Source organism: Paramormyrops kingsleyae, chromosome 4 (assembly GCF_048594095.1).
Source record: "Paramormyrops kingsleyae isolate MSU_618 chromosome 4, PKINGS_0.4, whole genome shotgun sequence".
NCBI lineage: Eukaryota > Metazoa > Chordata > Actinopteri > Osteoglossiformes > Mormyridae > Paramormyrops > Paramormyrops kingsleyae.
The window spans coordinates 45,754,373-45,772,415 of NC_132800.1; the positions used below are offsets into that span (position 1 = coordinate 45,754,373).

Genomic DNA, 18,043 nt, shown 5'->3' on the forward strand with positions numbered 1-18,043 from the left:
GAAGCGGCCAGAATCAGCACTTTTGTTTTCAGTTGAGGGTTTATTGAGAGTCGCACCGAGAGAAGAGCAGACGTCGATGCGGCATTGATGTCGAGATGTCTTTGAGAAAGTCGTTATTAAAATGAGGAAGAAATCGGTGAGTTGTATACGATTGCTACGAGTACTTTCTGCAAAAGTGGGCGGGGACTGCCGTCTTTGTACAAATAAAGGTAATTTGTGAAATGAAAGGGTAGTGACATCTTTACATTCGTGGCAAGACGCAGGGCCCTCTGGATAAGGTGAAACTAAGAAAAAGCTTACGGCACTTGGTATTCCCAGGCAGTCTCCCAACCAAGTACTAACCAAGCCCGGCCCCGCTTAGCTTCCGAGATCAGACGAGATCGGGCGCAGTCGGAACGGTATGGCCGTAAGCATGGGAAGCGGCCAGAATCAGCACTTTTGTTTTCAGTTGAGGGTTTATTGAGAGTCGCACCGAGAGAAGAGCAGACGTCGATGCGGCATTGATGTCGAGATGTCTTTGAGAAAGTCGTTATTAAAATGAGGAAGAAATCGGTGAGTTGTATACGATTGCTACGAGTACTTTCTGCAAAAGTGGGCGGGGACTGCCGTCTTTGTACAAATAAAGGTAATTTGTGAAATGAAAGGGTAGTGACATCTTTACATTCGTGGCAAGACGCAGGGCCCTCTGGATAAGGTGAAACTAAGAAAAAGCTTACGGCACTTGGTATTCCCAGGCAGTCTCCCAACCAAGTACTAACCAAGCCCGGCCCCGCTTAGCTTCCGAGATCAGACGAGATCGGGCGCAGTCGGAACGGTATGGCCGTAAGCATGGGAAGCGGCCAGAATCAGCACTTTTGTTTTCAGTTGAGGGTTTATTAAGAGTCGCACCGAGAGAAGAGCAGACGTCGATGCGGCATTGATGTCGAGATGTCTTTGAGAAAGTCGTTATTAAAATGAGGAAGAAATCGGTGAGTTGTATACGATTGCTACGAGTACTTTCTGCAAAAGTGGGCGGGGACTGCCGTCTTTGTACAAATAAAGGTAATTTGTGAAATGAAAGGGTAGTGACATCTTTACATTCGTGGCAAGACGCAGGGCCCTCTGGATAAGGTGAAACTAAGAAAAAGCTTACGGCACTTGGTATTCCCAGGCAGTCTCCCAACCAAGTACTAACCAAGCCCGGCCCCGCTTAGCTACCGAGATCAGACGAGATCGGGCGCAGTCGGAACGGTATGGCCGTAAGCGAGGGAAGCGGCCAGAATCAGCACTTTTGTTTTCAGTTGAGGGTTTATTGAGAGTCGCACCGAGAGAAGAGCAGACGTCGATGCGGCATTGATGTCGAGATGTCTTTGAGAAAGTCGTTATTAAAATGAGGAAGAAATCGGTGAGTTGTATACGATTGCTACGAGTACTTTCTGCAAAAGTGGGCGGGGACTGCCGTCTTTGTACAAATAAAGGTAATTTGTGAAATGAAAGGGTAGTGACATCTTTACATTCGTGGCAAGACGCAGGGCCCTCTGGATAAGGTGAAACTAAGAAAAAGCTTACGGCACTTGGTATTCCCAGGCAGTCTCCCAACCAAGTACTAACCAAGCCCGGCCCCGCTTAGCTTCCGAGATCAGACGAGATCGGGCGCAGTCGGAACGGTATGGCCGTAAGCGAGGGAAGCGGCCAGAATCAGCACTTTTGTTTTCAGTTGAGGGTTTATTGAGAGTCGCACCGAGAGAAGAGCAGACGTCGATGCGGCATTGATGTCGAGATGTCTTTGAGAAAGTCGTTATTAAAATGAGGAAGAAATCGGTGAGTTGTATACGATTGCTACGAGTACTTTCTGCAAAAGTGGGCGGGGACTGCCGTCTTTGTACAAATAAAGGTAATTTGTGAAATGAAAGGGTAGTGACATCTTTACATTCGTGGCAAGACGCAGGGCCCTCTGGATAAGGTGAAACTAAGAAAAAGCTTACGGCACTTGGTATTCCCAGGCAGTCTCCCAACCAAGTACTAACCAAGCCCGGCCCCGCTTAGCTACCGAGATCAGACGAGATCGGGCGCAGTCGGAACGGTATGGCCGTAAGCGAGGGAAGCGGCCAGAATCAGCACTTTTGTTTTCAGTTGAGGGTTTATTGAGAGTCGCACCGAGAGAAGAGCAGACGTCGATGCGGCATTGATGTCGAGATGTCTTTGAGAAAGTCGTTATTAAAATGAGGAAGAAATCGGTGAGTTGTATACGATTGCTACGAGTACTTTCTGCAAAAGTGGGCGGGGACTGCCGTCTTTGTACAAATAAAGGTAATTTGTGAAATGAAAGGGTAGTGACATCTTTACATTCGTGGCAAGACGCAGGGCCCTCTGGATAAGGTGAAACTAAGAAAAAGCTTACGGCACTTGGTATTCCCAGGCAGTCTCCCAACCAAGTACTAACCAAGCCCGGCCCCGCTTAGCTTCCGAGATCAGACGAGATCGGGCGCAGTCGGAACGGTATGGCCGTAAGCGAGGGAAGCGGCCAGAATCAGCACTTTTGTTTTCAGTTGAGGGTTTATTGAGAGTCGCACCGAGAGAAGAGCAGACGTCGATGCGGCATTGATGTCGAGATGTCTTTGAGAAAGTCGTTATTAAAATGAGGAAGAAATCGGTGAGTTGTATACGATTGCTACGAGTACTTTCTGCAAAAGTGGGCGGGGACTGCCGTCTTTGTACAAATAAAGGTAATTTGTGAAATGAAAGGGTAGTGACATCTTTACATTCGTGGCAAGACGCAGGGCCCTCTGGATAAGGTGAAACTAAGAAAAAGCTTACGGCACTTGGTATTCCCAGGCAGTCTCCCAACCAAGTACTAACCAAGCCCGGCCCCGCTTAGCTTCCGATATCAGACGAGATCGGGCGCAGTCGGAACGGTATGGCCGTAAGCGAGGGAAGCGGCCAGAATCAGCACTTTTGTTTTCAGTTGAGGGTTTATTGAGAGTCGCACCGAGAGAAGAGCAGACGTCGATGCGGCATTGATGTCGAGATGTCTTTGAGAAAGTCGTTATTAAAATGAGGAAGAAATCGGTGAGTTGTATACGATTGCTACGAGTACTTTCTGCAAAAGTGGGCGGGGACTGCTGTCTTTGTACAAATAAAGGTAATTTGTGAAATGAAAGGGTAGTGACATCTTTACATTCGTGGCAAGACGCAGGGCCCTCTGGATAAGGTGAAACTAAGAAAAAGCTTACGGCACTTGGTATTCCCAGGCAGTCTTTTTAAGCTTTTTCTTAGTTTCACCTTATCCAGAGGGCCCTGCGTCTTGCCACGAATGTAAAGATGTCACTACCCTTTCATTTCACAAATTACCTTTATTTGTACAAAGACGGCAGTCCCCGCCCACTTTTGCAGAAAGTACTCGTAGCAATCGTATACAACTCACCGATTTCTTCCTCATTTTAATAACGACTTTCTCAAAGACATCTTGACATCAATGCCGCATCGACGTCTGCTCTTCTCTCGGTGCGACTCTCAATAAACCCTCAACTGAAAACAAAAGTGCTGATTCTGGCCGCTTCCCTTGCTTACGGCCATACCGTTCCGACTGCGCCCGATCTCGTCTGATCTCGGAAGCTAAGCGGGGCCGGGCTTGGTTAGTACTTGGTTGGGAGACTGCCTGGGAATACCAAGTGCCGTAAGCTTTTTCTTAGTTTCACCTTATCCAGAGGGCCCTGCGTCTTGCCACGAATGTAAAGATGTCACTACCCTTTCATTTCACAAATTACCTTTATTTGTACAAAGACGGCAGTCCCCGCCCACTTTTGCAGAAAGTACTCGTAGCAATCGTATACAACTCACCGATTTCTTCCTCATTTTAATAACGACTTTCTCAAAGACATCTTGACATCAGTGCCGCATCGACGTCTGCTCTTCTCTCGGTGCGACTCTCAATAAACCCTCAACTGAAAACAAAAGTGCTGATTCTGGCCGCTTCCCTTGCTTACGGCCATACCGTTCCGACTGCGCCCGATCTCGTCTGATCTCGGAAGCTAAGCGGGGCCGGGCTTGGTTAGTACTTGGTTGGGAGACTGCCTGGGAATACCGAGTGCCGTAAGCTTTTTCTTAGTTTCACCTTATCCAGAGGGCCCTGCGTCTTGCCACGAATGTAAAGATGTCACTACCCTTTCATTTCACAAATTACCTTTATTTGTACAAAGACGGCAGTCCCCGCCCACTTTTGCAGAAAGTACTCGTAGCAATCGTATACAACTCACCGATTTCTTCCTCATTTTAATAACGACTTTCTCAAAGACATCTTGACATCAGTGCCGCATCGACGTCTGCTCTTCTCTCGGTGCGACTCTCAATAAACCCTCAACTGAAAACAAAAGTGCTGATTCTGGCCGCTTCCCTTGCTTACGGCCATACCGTTCCGACTGCGCCCGATCTCGTCTGATCTCGGAAGCTAAGCGGGGCCGGGCTTGGTTAGTACTTGGTTGGGAGACTGCCTGGGAATACCGAGTGCCGTAAGCTTTTTCTTAGTTTCACCTTATCCAGAGGGCCCTGCGTCTTGCCACGAATGTAAAGATGTCACTACCCTTTCATTTCACAAATTACCTTTATTTGTACAAAGACGGCAGTCCCCGCCCACTTTTGCAGAAAGTACTCTTAGCAATCGTATACAACTCACCGATTTCTTCCTCATTTTAATAACGACTTTCTCAAAGACATCTTGACATCAGTGCCGCATCGACGTCTGCTCTTCTCTCGGTGCGACTCTCAATAAACCCTCAACTGAAAACAAAAGTGCTGATTCTGGCCGCTTCCCTTGCTTACGGCCATACCGTTCCGACTGCGCCCGATCTCGTCTGATCTCGGAAGCTAAGCGGGGCCGGGCTTGGTTAGTACTTGGTTGGGAGACTGCCTGGGAATACCGAGTGCCGTAAGCTTTTTCTTAGTTTCACCTTATCCAGAGGGCCCTGCGTCTTGCCACGAATGTAAAGATGTCACTACCCTTTCATTTCACAAATTACCTTTATTTGTACAAAGACGGCAGTCCCCGCCCACTTTTGCAGAAAGTACTCGTAGCAATCGTATACAACTCACCGATTTCTTCCTCATTTTAATAACGACTTTCTCAAAGACATCTTGACATCAGTGCCGCATCGACGTCTGCTCTTCTCTCGGTGCGACTCTCAATAAACCCTCAACTGAAAACAAAAGTGCTGATTCTGGCCGCTTCCCTTGCTTACGGCCATACCGTTCCGACTGCGCCCGATCTCGTCTGATCTCGGAAGCTAAGCGGGGCCGGGCTTGGTTAGTACTTGGTTGGGAGACTGCCTGGGAATACCGAGTGCCGTAAGCTTTTTCTTAGTTTCACCTTATCCAGAGGGCCCTGCGTCTTGCCACGAATGTAAAGATGTCACTACCCTTTCATTTCACAAATTACCTTTATTTGTACAAAGACGGCAGTCCCCGCCCACTTTTGCAGAAAGTACTCTTAGCAATCGTATACAACTCACCGATTTCTTCCTCATTTTAATAACGACTTTCTCAAAGACATCTTGACATCAGTGCCGCATCGACGTCTGCTCTTCTCTCGGTGCGACTCTCAATAAACCCTCAACTGAAAACAAAAGTGCTGATTCTGGCCGCTTCCCTTGCTTACGGCCATACCGTTCCGACTGCGCCCGATCTCGTCTGATCTCGGAAGCTAAGCGGGGCCGGGCTTGGTTAGTACTTGGTTGGGAGACTGCCTGGGAATACCGAGTGCCGTAAGCTTTTTCTTAGTTTCACCTTATCCAGAGGGCCCTGCGTCTTGCCACGAATGTAAAGATGTCACTACCCTTTCATTTCACAAATTACCTTTATTTGTACAAAGACGGCAGTCCCCGCCCACTTTTGCAGAAAGTACTCGTAGCAATCGTATACAACTCACCGATTTCTTCCTCATTTTAATAACGACTTTCTCAAAGACATCTTGACATCAATGCCGCATCGACGTCTGCTCTTCTCTCGGTGCGACTCTCAATAAACCCTCAACTGAAAACAAAAGTGCTGATTCTGGCCGCTTCCCTTGCTTACGGCCATACCGTTCCGACTGCGCCCGATCTCGTCTGATCTCGGAAGCTAAGCGGGGCCGGGCTTGGTTAGTACTTGGTTGGGAGACTGCCTGGGAATACCGAGTGCCGTAAGCTTTTTCTTAGTTTCACCTTATCCAGAGGGCCCTGCGTCTTGCCACGAATGTAAAGATGTCACTACCCTTTCATTTCACAAATTACCTTTATTTGTACAAAGACGGCAGTCCCCGCCCACTTTTGCAGAAAGTACTCGTAGCAATCGTATACAACTCACCGATTTCTTCCTCATTTTAATAACGACTTTCTCAAAGACATCTTGACATCAGTGCCGCATCGACGTCTGCTCTTCTCTCGGTGCGACTCTCAATAAACCCTCAACTGAAAACAAAAGTGCTGATTCTGGCCGCTTCCCTTGCTTACGGCCATACCGTTCCGACTGCGTCTGATCTCGGAAGCTAAGCGGGGCCGGGCTTGGTTAGTACTTGGTTGGGAGACTGCCTGGGAATACCAAGTGCCGTAAGCTTTTTCTTAGTTTCACCTTATCCAGAGGGCCCTGCGTCTTGCCACGAATGTAAAGATGTCACTACCCTTTCATTTCACAAATTACCTTTATTTGTACAAAGACGGCAGTCCCCGCCCACTTTTGCAGAAAGTACTCGTAGCAATCGTATACAACTCACCGATTTCTTCCTCATTTTAATAACGACTTTCTCAAAGACATCTTGACATCAGTGCCGCATCGACGTCTGCTCTTCTCTCGGTGCGACTCTCAATAAACCCTCAACTGAAAACAAAAGTGCTGATTCTGGCCGCTTCCCTTGCTTACGGCCATACCGTTCCGACTGCGCCCGATCTCGTCTGATCTCGGAAGCTAAGCGGGGCCGGGCTTGGTTAGTACTTGGTTGGGAGACTGCCTGGGAATACCAAGTGCCGTAAGCTTTTTCTTAGTTTCACCTTATCCAGAGGGCCCTGCGTCTTGCCACGAATGTAAAGATGTCACTACCCTTTCATTTCACAAATTACCTTTATTTGTACAAAGACGGCAGTCCCCGCCCACTTTTGCAGAAAGTACTCGTAGCAATCGTATACAACTCACCGATTTCTTCCTCATTTTAATAACGACTTTCTCAAAGACATCTTGACATCAGTGCCGCATCGACGTCTGCTCTTCTCTCGGTGCGACTCTCAATAAACCCTCAACTGAAAACAAAAGTGCTGATTCTGGCCGCTTCCCTTGCTTACGGCCATACCGTTCCGACTGCGCCCGATCTCGTCTGATCTCGGAAGCTAAGCGGGGCCGGGCTTGGTTAGTACTTGGTTGGGAGACTGCCTGGGAATACCAAGTGCCGTAAGCTTTTTCTTAGTTTCACCTTATCCAGAGGGCCCTGCGTCTTGCCACGAATGTAAAGATGTCACTACCCTTTCATTTCACAAATTACCTTTATTTGTACAAAGACGGCAGTCCCCGCCCACTTTTGCAGAAAGTACTCGTAGCAATCGTATACAACTCACCGATTTCTTCCTCATTTTAATAACGACTTTCTCAAAGACATCTTGACATCAGTGCCGCATCGACGTCTGCTCTTCTCTCGGTGCGACTCTCAATAAACCCTCAACTTAAAACAAAAGTGCTGATTCTGGCCGCTTCCCTTGCTTACGGCCATACCGTTCCGACTGCGCCCGATCTCGTCTGATCTCGGAAGCTAAGCGGGGCCGGGCTTGGTTAGTACTTGGTTGGGAGACTGCCTGGGAATACCAAGTGCCGTAAGCTTTTTCTTAGTTTCACCTTATCCAGAGGGCCCTGCGTCTTGCCACGAATGTAAAGATGTCACTACCCTTTCATTTCACAAATTACCTTTATTTGTACAAAGACGGCAGTTCCCGCCCACTTTTGCAGAAAGTACTCGTAGCAATCGTATACAACTCACCGATTTCTTCCTCATTTTAATAACGACTTTCTCAAAGACATCTTGACATCAGTGCCGCATCGACGTCTGCTCTTCTCTCGGTGCGACTCTCAATAAACCCTCAACTGAAAACAAAAGTGCTGATTCTGGCCGCTTCCCTTGCTTACGGCCATACCGTTCCGACTGCGCCCGATCTCGTCTGATCTCGGAAGCTAAGCGGGGCCGGGCTTGGTTAGTACTTGGTTGGGAGACTGCCTGGGAATACCAAGTGCCGTAAGCTTTTTCTTAGTTTCACCTTATCCAGAGGGCCCTGCGTCTTGCCACGAATGTAAAGATGTCACTACCCTTTCATTTCACAAATTACCTTTATTTGTACAAAGACGGCAGTCCCCGCCCACTTTTGCAGAAAGTACTCGTAGCAATCGTATACAACTCACCGATTTCTTCCTCATTTTAATAACGACTTTCTCAAAGACATCTTGACATCAGTGCCGCATCGACGTCTGCTCTTCTCTCGGTGCGACTCTCAATAAACCCTCAACTGAAAACAAAAGTGCTGATTCTGGCCGCTTCCCTTGCTTACGGCCATACCGTTCCGACTGCGCCCGATCTCGTCTGATCTCGGAAGCTAAGCGGGGCCGGGCTTGGTTAGTACTTGGTTGGGAGACTGCCTGGGAATACCAAGTGCCGTAAGCTTTTTCTTAGTTTCACCTTATCCAGAGGGCCCTGCGTCTTGCCACGAATGTAAAGATGTCACTACCCTTTCATTTCACAAATTACCTTTATTTGTACAAAGACGGCAGTCCCCGCCCACTTTTGCAGAAAGTACTCGTAGCAATCGTATACAACTCACCGATTTCTTCCTCATTTTAATAACGACTTTCTCAAAGACATCTTGACATCAGTGCCGCATCGACGTCTGCTCTTCTCTCGGTGCGACTCTCAATAAACCCTCAACTGAAAACAAAAGTGCTGATTCTGGCCGCTTCCCTTGCTTACGGCCATACCGTTCCGACTGCGCCCGATCTCGTCTGATCTCGGAAGCTAAGCGGGGCCGGGCTTGGTTAGTACTTGGTTGGGAGACTGCCTGGGAATACCAAGTGCCGTAAGCTTTTTCTTAGTTTCACCTTATCCAGAGGGCCCTGCGTCTTGCCACGAATGTAAAGATGTCACTACCCTTTCATTTCACAAATTACCTTTATTTGTACAAAGACGGCAGTCCCCGCCCACTTTTGCAGAAAGTACTCGTAGCAATCGTATACAACTCACCGATTTCTTCCTCATTTTAATAACGACTTTCTCAAAGACATCTTGACATCAATGCCGCATCGACGTCTGCTCTTCTCTCGGTGCGACTCTCAATAAACCCTCAACTGAAAACAAAAGTGCTGATTCTGGCCGCTTCCCTTGCTTACGGCCATACCGTTCCGACTGCGCCCGATCTCGTCTGATCTCGGAAGCTAAGCGGGGCCGGGCTTGGTTAGTACTTGGTTGGGAGACTGCCTGGGAATACCAAGTGCCGTAAGCTTTTTCTTAGTTTCACCTTATCCAGAGGGCCCTGCGTCTTGCCACGAATGTAAAGATGTCACTACCCTTTCATTTCACAAATTACCTTTATTTGTACAAAGACGGCAGTCCCCGCCCACTTTTGCAGAAAGTACTCGTAGCAATCGTATACAACTCACCGATTTCTTCCTCATTTTAATAACGACTTTCTCAAAGACATCTTGACATCAATGCCGCATCGACGTCTGCTCTTCTCTCGGTGCGACTCTCAATAAACCCTCAACTGAAAACAAAAGTGCTGATTCTGGCCGCTTCCCTTGCTTACGGCCATACCGTTCCGACTGCGCCCGATCTCGTCTGATCTCGGAAGCTAAGCGGGGCCGGGCTTGGTTAGTACTTGGTTGGGAGACTGCCTGGGAATACCAAGTGCCGTAAGCTTTTTCTTAGTTTCACCTTATCCAGAGGGCCCTGCGTCTTGCCACGAATGTAAAGATGTCACTACCCTTTCATTTCACAAATTACCTTTATTTGTACAAAGACGGCAGTCCCCGCCCACTTTTGCAGAAAGTACTCGTAGCAATCGTATACAACTCACCGATTTCTTCCTCATTTTAATAACGACTTTCTCAAAGACATCTTGACATCAGTGCCGCATCGACGTCTGCTCTTCTCTCGGTGCGACTCTCAATAAACCCTCAACTGAAAACAAAAGTGCTGATTCTGGCCGCTTCCCTTGCTTACGGCCATACCGTTCCGACTGCGCCCGATCTCGTCTGATCTCGGAAGCTAAGCGGGGCCGGGCTTGGTTAGTACTTGGTTGGGAGACTGCCTGGGAATACCAAGTGCCGTAAGCTTTTTCTTAGTTTCACCTTATCCAGAGGGCCCTGCGTCTTGCCACGAATGTAAAGATGTCACTACCCTTTCATTTCACAAATTACCTTTATTTGTACAAAGACGGCAGTCCCCGCCCACTTTTGCAGAAAGTACTCGTAGCAATCGTATACAACTCACCGATTTCTTCCTCATTTTAATAACGACTTTCTCAAAGACATCTTGACATCAGTGCCGCATCGACGTCTGCTCTTCTCTCGGTGCGACTCTCAATAAACCCTCAACTGAAAACAAAAGTGCTGATTCTGGCCGCTTCCCTTGCTTACGGCCATACCGTTCCGACTGCGCCCGATCTCGTCTGATCTCGGAAGCTAAGCGGGGCCGGGCTTGGTTAGTACTTGGTTGGGAGACTGCCTGGGAATACCAAGTGCCGTAAGCTTTTTCTTAGTTTCACCTTATCCAGAGGGCCCTGCGTCTTGCCACGAATGTAAAGATGTCACTACCCTTTCATTTCACAAATTACCTTTATTTGTACAAAGACGGCAGTCCCCGCCCACTTTTGCAGAAAGTACTCGTAGCAATCGTATACAACTCACCGATTTCTTCCTCATTTTAATAACGACTTTCTCAAAGACATCTTGACATCAGTGCCGCATCGACGTCTGCTCTTCTCTCGGTGCGACTCTCAATAAACCCTCAACTGAAAACAAAAGTGCTGATTCTGGCCGCTTCCCTTGCTTACGGCCATACCGTTCCGACTGCGCCCGATCTCGTCTGATCTCGGAAGCTAAGCGGGGCCGGGCTTGGTTAGTACTTGGTTGGGAGACTGCCTGGGAATACCAAGTGCCGTAAGCTTTTTCTTAGTTTCACCTTATCCAGAGGGCCCTGCGTCTTGCCACGAATGTAAAGATGTCACTACCCTTTCATTTCACAAATTACCTTTATTTGTACAAAGACGGCAGTCCCCGCCCACTTTTGCAGAAAGTACTCGTAGCAATCGTATACAACTCACCGATTTCTTCCTCATTTTAATAACGACTTTCTCAAAGACATCTTGACATCAGTGCCGCATCGACGTCTGCTCTTCTCTCGGTGCGACTCTCAATAAACCCTCAACTGAAAACAAAAGTGCTGATTCTGGCCGCTTCCCTTGCTTACGGCCATACCGTTCCGACTGCGCCCGATCTCGTCTGATCTCGGAAGCTAAGCGGGGCCGGGCTTGGTTAGTACTTGGTTGGGAGACTGCCTGGGAATACCAAGTGCCGTAAGCTTTTTCTTAGTTTCACCTTATCCAGAGGGCCCTGCGTCTTGCCACGAATGTAAAGATGTCACTACCCTTTCATTTCACAAATTACCTTTATTTGTACAAAGACGGCAGTCCCCGCCCACTTTTGCAGAAAGTACTCGTAGCAATCGTATACAACTCACCGATTTCTTCCTCATTTTAATAACGACTTTCTCAAAGACATCTTGACATCAGTGCCGCATCGACGTCTGCTCTTCTCTCGGTGCGACTCTCAATAAACCCTCAACTGAAAACAAAAGTGCTGATTCTGGCCGCTTCCCTTGCTTACGGCCATACCGTTCCGACTGCGCCCGATCTCGTCTGATCTCGGAAGCTAAGCGGGGCCGGGCTTGGTTAGTACTTGGTTGGGAGACTGCCTGGGAATACCAAGTGCCGTAAGCTTTTTCTTAGTTTCACCTTATCCAGAGGGCCCTGCGTCTTGCCACGAATGTAAAGATGTCACTACCCTTTCATTTCACAAATTACCTTTATTTGTACAAAGACGGCAGTCCCCGCCCACTTTTGCAGAAAGTACTCGTAGCAATCGTATACAACTCACCGATTTCTTCCTCATTTTAATAACGACTTTCTCAAAGACATCTTGACATCAGTGCCGCATCGACGTCTGCTCTTCTCTCGGTGCGACTCTCAATAAACCCTCAACTGAAAACAAAAGTGCTGATTCTGGCCGCTTCCCTTGCTTACGGCCATACCGTTCCGACTGCGCCCGATCTCGTCTGATCTCGGAAGCTAAGCGGGGCCGGGCTTGGTTAGTACTTGGTTGGGAGACTGCCTGGGAATACCGAGTGCCGTAAGCTTTTTCTTAGTTTCACCTTATCCAGAGGGCCCTGCGTCTTGCCACGAATGTAAAGATGTCACTACCCTTTCATTTCACAAATTACCTTTATTTGTACAAAGACGGCAGTCCCCGCCCACTTTTGCAGAAAGTACTCGTAGCAATCGTATACAACTCACCGATTTCTTCCTCATTTTAATAACGACTTTCTCAAAGACATCTTGACATCAGTGCCGCATCGACGTCTGCTCTTCTCTCGGTGCGACTCTCAATAAACCCTCAACTGAAAACAAAAGTGCTGATTCTGGCCGCTTCCCTTGCTTACGGCCATACCGTTCCGACTGCGCCCGATCTCGTCTGATCTCGGAAGCTAAGCGGGGCCGGGCTTGGTTAGTACTTGGTTGGGAGACTGCCTGGGAATACCGAGTGCCGTAAGCTTTTTCTTAGTTTCACCTTATCCAGAGGGCCCTGCGTCTTGCCACGAATGTAAAGATGTCACTACCCTTTCATTTCACAAATTACCTTTATTTGTACAAAGACGGCAGTCCCCGCCCACTTTTGCAGAAAGTACTCGTAGCAATCGTATACAACTCACCGATTTCTTCCTCATTTTAATAACGACTTTCTCAAAGACATCTTGACATCAGTGCCGCATCGACGTCTGCTCTTCTCTCGGTGCGACTCTCAATAAACCCTCAACTGAAAACAAAAGTGCTGATTCTGGCCGCTTCCCTTGCTTACGGCCATACCGTTCCGACTGCGCCCGATCTCGTCTGATCTCGGAAGCTAAGCGGGGCCGGGCTTGGTTAGTACTTGGTTGGGAGACTGCCTGGGAATACCGAGTGCCGTAAGCTTTTTCTTAGTTTCACCTTATCCAGAGGGCCCTGCGTCTTGCCACGAATGTAAAGATGTCACTACCCTTTCATTTCACAAATTACCTTTATTTGTACAAAGACGGCAGTCCCCGCCCACTTTTGCAGAAAGTACTCGTAGCAATCGTATACAACTCACCGATTTCTTCCTCATTTTAATAACGACTTTCTCAAAGACATCTTGACATCAATGCCGCATCGACGTCTGCTCTTCTCTCGGTGCGACTCTCAATAAACCCTCAACTGAAAACAAAAGTGCTGATTCTGGCCGCTTCCCTTGCTTACGGCCATACCGTTCCGACTGCGCCCGATCTCGTCTGATCTCGGAAGCTAAGCGGGGCCGGGCTTGGTTAGTACTTGGTTGGGAGACTGCCTGGGAATACCGAGTGCCGTAAGCTTTTTCTTAGTTTCACCTTATCCAGAGGGCCCTGCGTCTTGCCACGAATGTAAAGATGTCACTACCCTTTCATTTCACAAATTACCTTTATTTGTACAAAGACGGCAGTCCCCGCCCACTTTTGCAGAAAGTACTCGTAGCAATCGTATACAACTCACCGATTTCTTCCTCATTTTAATAACGACTTTCTCAAAGACATCTTGACATCAGTGCCGCATCGACGTCTGCTCTTCTCTCGGTGCGACTCTCAATAAACCCTCAACTGAAAACAAAAGTGCTGATTCTGGCCGCTTCCCTTGCTTACGGCCATACCGTTCCGACTGCGCCCGATCTCGTCTGATCTCGGAAGCTAAGCGGGGCCGGGCTTGGTTAGTACTTGGTTGGGAGACTGCCTGGGAATACCGAGTGCCGTAAGCTTTTTCTTAGTTTCACCTTATCCAGAGGGCCCTGCGTCTTGCCACGAATGTAAAGATGTCACTACCCTTTCATTTCACAAATTACCTTTATTTGTACAAAGACGGCAGTCCCCGCCCACTTTTGCAGAAAGTACTCGTAGCAATCGTATACAACTCACCGATTTCTTCCTCATTTTAATAACGACTTTCTCAAAGACATCTTGACATCAATGCCGCATCGACGTCTGCTCTTCTCTCGGTGCGACTCTCAATAAACCCTCAACTGAAAACAAAAGTGCTGATTCTGGCCGCTTCCCTTGCTTACGGCCATACCGTTCCGACTGCGCCCGATCTCGTCTGATCTCGGAAGCTAAGCGGGGCCGGGCTTGGTTAGTACTTGGTTGGGAGACTGCCTGGGAATACCAAGTGCCGTAAGCTTTTTCTTAGTTTCACCTTATCCAGAGGGCCCTGCGTCTTGCCACGAATGTAAAGATGTCACTACCCTTTCATTTCACAAATTACCTTTATTTGTACAAAGACGGCAGTCCCCGCCCACTTTTGCAGAAAGTACTCGTAGCAATCGTATACAACTCACCGATTTCGTCCTCATTTTAATAACGACTTTCTCAAAGACATCTTGACATCAATGCCGCATCGACGTCTGCTCTTCTCTCGGTGCGACTCTCAATAAACCCTCAACTGAAAACAAAAGTGCTGATTCTGGCAGCTTCCCTTGCTTACGGCCATACCGTTCCGACTGCGCCCGATCTCGTCTGATCTCGGAAGCTAAGCGGGGCCGGGCTTGGTTAGTACTTGGTTGGGAGACTGCCTGGGAATACCAAGTGCCGTAAGCTTTTTCTTAGTTTCACCTTATCCAGAGGGCCCTGCGTCTTGCCACGAATGTAAAGGTGTCACTACCCTTTCATTTCACAAATTACCTTTATTTGTACAAAGACGGCAGTCCCCGCCCACTTTTGCAGAAAGTACTCGTAGCAATCGTATACAACTCACCGATTTCGTCCTCATTTTAATAACGACTTTCTCAAAGACATCTTGACATCAGTGCCGCATCGACGTCTGCTCTTCTCTCGGTGCGACTCTCAATAAACCCTCAACTGAAAACAAAAGTGCTGATTCTGGCCGCTTCCCTTGCTTACGGCCATACCGTTCCGACTGCGCCCGATCTCGTCTGATCTCGGAAGCTAAGCGGGGCCGGGCTTGGTTAGTACTTGGTTGGGAGACTGCCTGGGAATACCAAGTGCCGTAAGCTTTTTCTTAGTTTCACCTTATCCAGAGGGCCCTGCGTCTTGCCACGAATGTAAAGATGTCACTACCCTTTCATTTCACAAATTACCTTTATTTGTACAAAGACGGCAGTCCCCGCCCACTTTTGCAGAAAGTACTCGTAGCAATCGTATACAACTCACCGATTTCGTCCTCATTTTAATAACGACTTTCTCAAAGACATCTTGACATCAGTGCCGCATCGACGTCTGCTCTTCTCTCGGTGCGACTCTCAATAAACCCTCAACTGAAAACAAAAGTGCTGATTCTGGCCGCTTCCCTTGCTTACGGCCATACCGTTCCGACTGCGCCCGATCTCGTCTGATCTCGGAAGCTAAGCGGGGCCGGGCTTGGTTAGTACTTGGTTGGGAGACTGCCTGGGAATACCAAGTGCCGTAAGCTTTTTCTTAGTTTCACCTTATCCAGAGGGCCCTGCGTCTTGCCACGAATGTAAAGATGTCACTACCCTTTCATTTCACAAATTACCTTTATTTGTACAAAGACGGCAGTCCCCGCCCACTTTTGCAGAAAGTACTCGTAGCAATCGTATACAACTCACCGATTTCGTCCTCATTTTAATAACGACTTTCTCAAAGACATCTTGACATCAGTGCCGCATCGACGTCTGCTCTTCTCTCGGTGCGACTCTCAATAAACCCTCAACTGAAAACAAAAGTGCTGATTCTGGCCGCTTCCCTTGCTTACGGCCATACCGTTCCGACTGCGCCCGATCTCGTCTGATCTCGGAAGCTAAGCGGGGCCGGGCTTGGTTAGTACTTGGTTGGGAGACTGCCTGGGAATACCAAGTGCCGTAAGCTTTTTCTTAGTTTCACCTTATCCAGAGGGCCCTGCGTCTTGCCACGAATGTAAGGATGTCACTACCCTTTCATTTCACAAATTACCTTTATTTGTACAAAGACGGCAGTCCCCGCCCACTTTTGCAGAAAGTACTCGTAGCAATCGTATACAACTCACCGATTTCGTCCTCATTTTAATAACGACTTTCTCAAAGACATCTTGACATCAGTGCCGCATCGACGTCTGCTCTTCTCTCGGTGCGACTCTCAATAAACCCTCAACTGAAAACAAAAGTGCTGATTCTGGCCGCTTCCCTTGCTTACGGCCATACCGTTCCGACTGCGCCCGATCTCGTCTGATCTCGGAAGCTAAGCGGGGCCGGGCTTGGTTAGTACTTGGTTGGGAGACTGCCTGGGAATACCAAGTGCCGTAAGCTTTTTCTTAGTTTCACCTTATCCAGAGGGCCCTGCGTCTTGCCACGAATGTAAAGATGTCACTACCCTTTCATTTCACAAATTACCTTTATTTGTACAAAGACGGCAGTCCCCGCCCACTTTTGCAGAAAGTACTCGTAGCAATCGTATACAACTCACCGATTTCTTCCTCATTTTAATAACGACTTTCTCAAAGACATCTTGACATCAGTGCCGCATCGACGTCTGCTCTTCTCTCGGTGCGACTCTCAATAAACCCTCAACTGAAAACAAAAGTGCTGATTCTGGCCGCTTCCCTTGCTTACGGCCATACCGTTCCGACTGCGCCCGATCTCGTCTGATCTCGGAAGCTAAGCGGGGCCGGGCTTGGTTAGTACTTGGTTGGGAGACTGCCTGGGAATACCAAGTGCCGTAAGCTTTTTCTTAGTTTCACCTTATCCAGAGGGCCCTGCGTCTTGCCACGAATGTAAAGATGTCACTACCCTTTCATTTCACAAATTACCTTTATTTGTACAAAGACGGCAGTCCCCGCCCACTTTTGCAGAAAGTACTCGTAGCAATCGTATACAACTCACCGATTTCGTCCTCATTTTAATAACGACTTTCTCAAAGACATCTTGACATCAGTGCCGCATCGACGTCTGCTCTTCTCTCGGTGCGACTCTCAATAAACCCTCAACTGAAAACAAAAGTGCTGATTCTGGCCGCTTCCCTTGCTTACGGCCATACCGTTCCGACTGCGCCCGATCTCGTCTGATCTCGGAAGCTAAGCGGGGCCGGGCTTGGTTAGTACTTGGTTGGGAGACTGCCTGGGAATACCAAGTGCCGTAAGCTTTTTCTTAGTTTCACCTTATCCAGAGGTCCCTGCGTCTTGCCACGAATGTAAAGATGTCACTACCCTTTCATTTCACAAATTACCTTTATTTGTACAAAGACGGCAGTCCCCGCCCACTTTTGCAGAAAGTACTCGTAGCAATCGTATACAACTCACCGATTTCGTCCTCATTTTAATAACGACTTTCTCAAAGACATCTTGACATCAGTGCCGCATCGACGTCTGCTCTTCTCTCGGTGCGACTCTCAATAAACCCTCAACTGAAAACAAAAGTGCTGATTCTGGCCGCTTCCCTTGCTTACGGCCATACCGTTCCGACTGCGCCCGATCTCGTCTGATCTCGGAAGCTAAGCGGGGCCGGGCTTGGTTAGTACTTGGTTGGGAGACTGCCTGGGAATACCAAGTGCCGTAAGCTTTTTCTTAGTTTCACCTTATCCAGAGGGCCCTGCGTCTTGCCACGAATGTAAAGATGTCACTACCCTTTCATTTCACAAATTACCTTTATTTGTACAAAGACGGCAGTCCCCGCCCACTTTTGCAGAAAGTACTCGTAGCAATCGTATACAACTCACCGATTTCTTCCTCATTTTAATAACGACTTTCTCAAAGACATCTTGACATCAGTGCCGCATCGACGTCTGCTCTTCTCTCGGTGCGACTCT

The 18,043-nt window shown here is 48.2% G+C and overlaps 41 non-coding genes and 1 pseudogene across 41 annotated transcripts; 35 read left to right on the top strand and 7 right to left on the bottom strand.

The window, feature by feature from the left end:
- Positions 1–293: 293 nt before the first annotated feature.
- Positions 294–412, bottom strand: LOC140589366 (5S ribosomal RNA). The gene has a single exon (XR_011990545.1). It is a non-coding gene; the product is annotated as a 5S ribosomal RNA (ribosomal RNA).
- A 297-nt stretch (positions 413–709) lies between these two features.
- LOC140589377 (5S ribosomal RNA) lies at positions 710–828 on the bottom strand. Its single transcript, XR_011990556.1, has one exon. It is a non-coding gene; the product is annotated as a 5S ribosomal RNA (ribosomal RNA).
- Positions 829–1,125: 297 nt separating this feature from the next.
- Positions 1,126–1,244, bottom strand: LOC140589370 (5S ribosomal RNA). The gene has a single exon (XR_011990549.1). It is a non-coding gene; the product is annotated as a 5S ribosomal RNA (ribosomal RNA).
- A 297-nt stretch (positions 1,245–1,541) lies between these two features.
- On the bottom strand, positions 1,542–1,660 carry LOC140589389 (5S ribosomal RNA). The gene has a single exon (XR_011990568.1). It is a non-coding gene; the product is annotated as a 5S ribosomal RNA (ribosomal RNA).
- Positions 1,661–1,957: 297 nt separating this feature from the next.
- LOC140589371 (5S ribosomal RNA) lies at positions 1,958–2,076 on the bottom strand. Its single transcript, XR_011990550.1, has one exon. It is a non-coding gene; the product is annotated as a 5S ribosomal RNA (ribosomal RNA).
- Positions 2,077–2,373: 297 nt separating this feature from the next.
- LOC140589400 (5S ribosomal RNA) lies at positions 2,374–2,492 on the bottom strand. Its single transcript, XR_011990579.1, has one exon. It is a non-coding gene; the product is annotated as a 5S ribosomal RNA (ribosomal RNA).
- A 297-nt stretch (positions 2,493–2,789) lies between these two features.
- On the bottom strand, positions 2,790–2,908 carry LOC140589653 (5S ribosomal RNA). The gene has a single exon (XR_011990832.1). It is a non-coding gene; the product is annotated as a 5S ribosomal RNA (ribosomal RNA).
- Positions 2,909–3,543: 635 nt separating this feature from the next.
- On the top strand, positions 3,544–3,662 carry LOC140589411 (5S ribosomal RNA). The gene has a single exon (XR_011990590.1). It is a non-coding gene; the product is annotated as a 5S ribosomal RNA (ribosomal RNA).
- A 297-nt stretch (positions 3,663–3,959) lies between these two features.
- Positions 3,960–4,078, top strand: LOC140589138 (5S ribosomal RNA). The gene has a single exon (XR_011990315.1). It is a non-coding gene; the product is annotated as a 5S ribosomal RNA (ribosomal RNA).
- Positions 4,079–4,375: 297 nt separating this feature from the next.
- Positions 4,376–4,494, top strand: LOC140589139 (5S ribosomal RNA). Its single transcript, XR_011990316.1, has one exon. It is a non-coding gene; the product is annotated as a 5S ribosomal RNA (ribosomal RNA).
- Positions 4,495–4,791: 297 nt separating this feature from the next.
- On the top strand, positions 4,792–4,910 carry LOC140589140 (5S ribosomal RNA). Its single transcript, XR_011990317.1, has one exon. It is a non-coding gene; the product is annotated as a 5S ribosomal RNA (ribosomal RNA).
- Positions 4,911–5,207: 297 nt separating this feature from the next.
- Positions 5,208–5,326, top strand: LOC140589141 (5S ribosomal RNA). The gene has a single exon (XR_011990318.1). It is a non-coding gene; the product is annotated as a 5S ribosomal RNA (ribosomal RNA).
- Positions 5,327–5,623: 297 nt separating this feature from the next.
- Positions 5,624–5,742, top strand: LOC140589142 (5S ribosomal RNA). Its single transcript, XR_011990319.1, has one exon. It is a non-coding gene; the product is annotated as a 5S ribosomal RNA (ribosomal RNA).
- A 297-nt stretch (positions 5,743–6,039) lies between these two features.
- LOC140589143 (5S ribosomal RNA) lies at positions 6,040–6,158 on the top strand. Its single transcript, XR_011990320.1, has one exon. It is a non-coding gene; the product is annotated as a 5S ribosomal RNA (ribosomal RNA).
- A 297-nt stretch (positions 6,159–6,455) lies between these two features.
- Positions 6,456–6,564, top strand: LOC140590361 (5S ribosomal RNA; annotated as a pseudogene).
- Positions 6,565–6,861: 297 nt separating this feature from the next.
- Positions 6,862–6,980, top strand: LOC140589422 (5S ribosomal RNA). Its single transcript, XR_011990601.1, has one exon. It is a non-coding gene; the product is annotated as a 5S ribosomal RNA (ribosomal RNA).
- Positions 6,981–7,277: 297 nt separating this feature from the next.
- LOC140589433 (5S ribosomal RNA) lies at positions 7,278–7,396 on the top strand. The gene has a single exon (XR_011990612.1). It is a non-coding gene; the product is annotated as a 5S ribosomal RNA (ribosomal RNA).
- Positions 7,397–7,693: 297 nt separating this feature from the next.
- Positions 7,694–7,812, top strand: LOC140589444 (5S ribosomal RNA). The gene has a single exon (XR_011990623.1). It is a non-coding gene; the product is annotated as a 5S ribosomal RNA (ribosomal RNA).
- A 297-nt stretch (positions 7,813–8,109) lies between these two features.
- LOC140589455 (5S ribosomal RNA) lies at positions 8,110–8,228 on the top strand. The gene has a single exon (XR_011990634.1). It is a non-coding gene; the product is annotated as a 5S ribosomal RNA (ribosomal RNA).
- Positions 8,229–8,525: 297 nt separating this feature from the next.
- Positions 8,526–8,644, top strand: LOC140589466 (5S ribosomal RNA). Its single transcript, XR_011990645.1, has one exon. It is a non-coding gene; the product is annotated as a 5S ribosomal RNA (ribosomal RNA).
- Positions 8,645–8,941: 297 nt separating this feature from the next.
- LOC140589477 (5S ribosomal RNA) lies at positions 8,942–9,060 on the top strand. The gene has a single exon (XR_011990656.1). It is a non-coding gene; the product is annotated as a 5S ribosomal RNA (ribosomal RNA).
- A 297-nt stretch (positions 9,061–9,357) lies between these two features.
- LOC140589488 (5S ribosomal RNA) lies at positions 9,358–9,476 on the top strand. Its single transcript, XR_011990667.1, has one exon. It is a non-coding gene; the product is annotated as a 5S ribosomal RNA (ribosomal RNA).
- A 297-nt stretch (positions 9,477–9,773) lies between these two features.
- On the top strand, positions 9,774–9,892 carry LOC140589500 (5S ribosomal RNA). The gene has a single exon (XR_011990679.1). It is a non-coding gene; the product is annotated as a 5S ribosomal RNA (ribosomal RNA).
- A 297-nt stretch (positions 9,893–10,189) lies between these two features.
- On the top strand, positions 10,190–10,308 carry LOC140589511 (5S ribosomal RNA). Its single transcript, XR_011990690.1, has one exon. It is a non-coding gene; the product is annotated as a 5S ribosomal RNA (ribosomal RNA).
- A 297-nt stretch (positions 10,309–10,605) lies between these two features.
- Positions 10,606–10,724, top strand: LOC140589522 (5S ribosomal RNA). The gene has a single exon (XR_011990701.1). It is a non-coding gene; the product is annotated as a 5S ribosomal RNA (ribosomal RNA).
- A 297-nt stretch (positions 10,725–11,021) lies between these two features.
- LOC140589533 (5S ribosomal RNA) lies at positions 11,022–11,140 on the top strand. The gene has a single exon (XR_011990712.1). It is a non-coding gene; the product is annotated as a 5S ribosomal RNA (ribosomal RNA).
- Positions 11,141–11,437: 297 nt separating this feature from the next.
- Positions 11,438–11,556, top strand: LOC140589544 (5S ribosomal RNA). Its single transcript, XR_011990723.1, has one exon. It is a non-coding gene; the product is annotated as a 5S ribosomal RNA (ribosomal RNA).
- A 297-nt stretch (positions 11,557–11,853) lies between these two features.
- LOC140589555 (5S ribosomal RNA) lies at positions 11,854–11,972 on the top strand. Its single transcript, XR_011990734.1, has one exon. It is a non-coding gene; the product is annotated as a 5S ribosomal RNA (ribosomal RNA).
- A 297-nt stretch (positions 11,973–12,269) lies between these two features.
- On the top strand, positions 12,270–12,388 carry LOC140589145 (5S ribosomal RNA). The gene has a single exon (XR_011990322.1). It is a non-coding gene; the product is annotated as a 5S ribosomal RNA (ribosomal RNA).
- Positions 12,389–12,685: 297 nt separating this feature from the next.
- On the top strand, positions 12,686–12,804 carry LOC140589146 (5S ribosomal RNA). The gene has a single exon (XR_011990323.1). It is a non-coding gene; the product is annotated as a 5S ribosomal RNA (ribosomal RNA).
- Positions 12,805–13,101: 297 nt separating this feature from the next.
- On the top strand, positions 13,102–13,220 carry LOC140589147 (5S ribosomal RNA). The gene has a single exon (XR_011990324.1). It is a non-coding gene; the product is annotated as a 5S ribosomal RNA (ribosomal RNA).
- A 297-nt stretch (positions 13,221–13,517) lies between these two features.
- LOC140589148 (5S ribosomal RNA) lies at positions 13,518–13,636 on the top strand. The gene has a single exon (XR_011990325.1). It is a non-coding gene; the product is annotated as a 5S ribosomal RNA (ribosomal RNA).
- Positions 13,637–13,933: 297 nt separating this feature from the next.
- LOC140589149 (5S ribosomal RNA) lies at positions 13,934–14,052 on the top strand. The gene has a single exon (XR_011990326.1). It is a non-coding gene; the product is annotated as a 5S ribosomal RNA (ribosomal RNA).
- A 297-nt stretch (positions 14,053–14,349) lies between these two features.
- Positions 14,350–14,468, top strand: LOC140589566 (5S ribosomal RNA). Its single transcript, XR_011990745.1, has one exon. It is a non-coding gene; the product is annotated as a 5S ribosomal RNA (ribosomal RNA).
- A 297-nt stretch (positions 14,469–14,765) lies between these two features.
- On the top strand, positions 14,766–14,884 carry LOC140589577 (5S ribosomal RNA). The gene has a single exon (XR_011990756.1). It is a non-coding gene; the product is annotated as a 5S ribosomal RNA (ribosomal RNA).
- Positions 14,885–15,181: 297 nt separating this feature from the next.
- Positions 15,182–15,300, top strand: LOC140589588 (5S ribosomal RNA). The gene has a single exon (XR_011990767.1). It is a non-coding gene; the product is annotated as a 5S ribosomal RNA (ribosomal RNA).
- Positions 15,301–15,597: 297 nt separating this feature from the next.
- Positions 15,598–15,716, top strand: LOC140589599 (5S ribosomal RNA). The gene has a single exon (XR_011990778.1). It is a non-coding gene; the product is annotated as a 5S ribosomal RNA (ribosomal RNA).
- Positions 15,717–16,013: 297 nt separating this feature from the next.
- LOC140589611 (5S ribosomal RNA) lies at positions 16,014–16,132 on the top strand. The gene has a single exon (XR_011990790.1). It is a non-coding gene; the product is annotated as a 5S ribosomal RNA (ribosomal RNA).
- Positions 16,133–16,429: 297 nt separating this feature from the next.
- Positions 16,430–16,548, top strand: LOC140589622 (5S ribosomal RNA). The gene has a single exon (XR_011990801.1). It is a non-coding gene; the product is annotated as a 5S ribosomal RNA (ribosomal RNA).
- A 297-nt stretch (positions 16,549–16,845) lies between these two features.
- On the top strand, positions 16,846–16,964 carry LOC140589633 (5S ribosomal RNA). The gene has a single exon (XR_011990812.1). It is a non-coding gene; the product is annotated as a 5S ribosomal RNA (ribosomal RNA).
- Positions 16,965–17,261: 297 nt separating this feature from the next.
- Positions 17,262–17,380, top strand: LOC140589644 (5S ribosomal RNA). The gene has a single exon (XR_011990823.1). It is a non-coding gene; the product is annotated as a 5S ribosomal RNA (ribosomal RNA).
- Positions 17,381–17,677: 297 nt separating this feature from the next.
- LOC140589655 (5S ribosomal RNA) lies at positions 17,678–17,796 on the top strand. Its single transcript, XR_011990834.1, has one exon. It is a non-coding gene; the product is annotated as a 5S ribosomal RNA (ribosomal RNA).
- Positions 17,797–18,043: the final 247 nt, after the last annotated feature.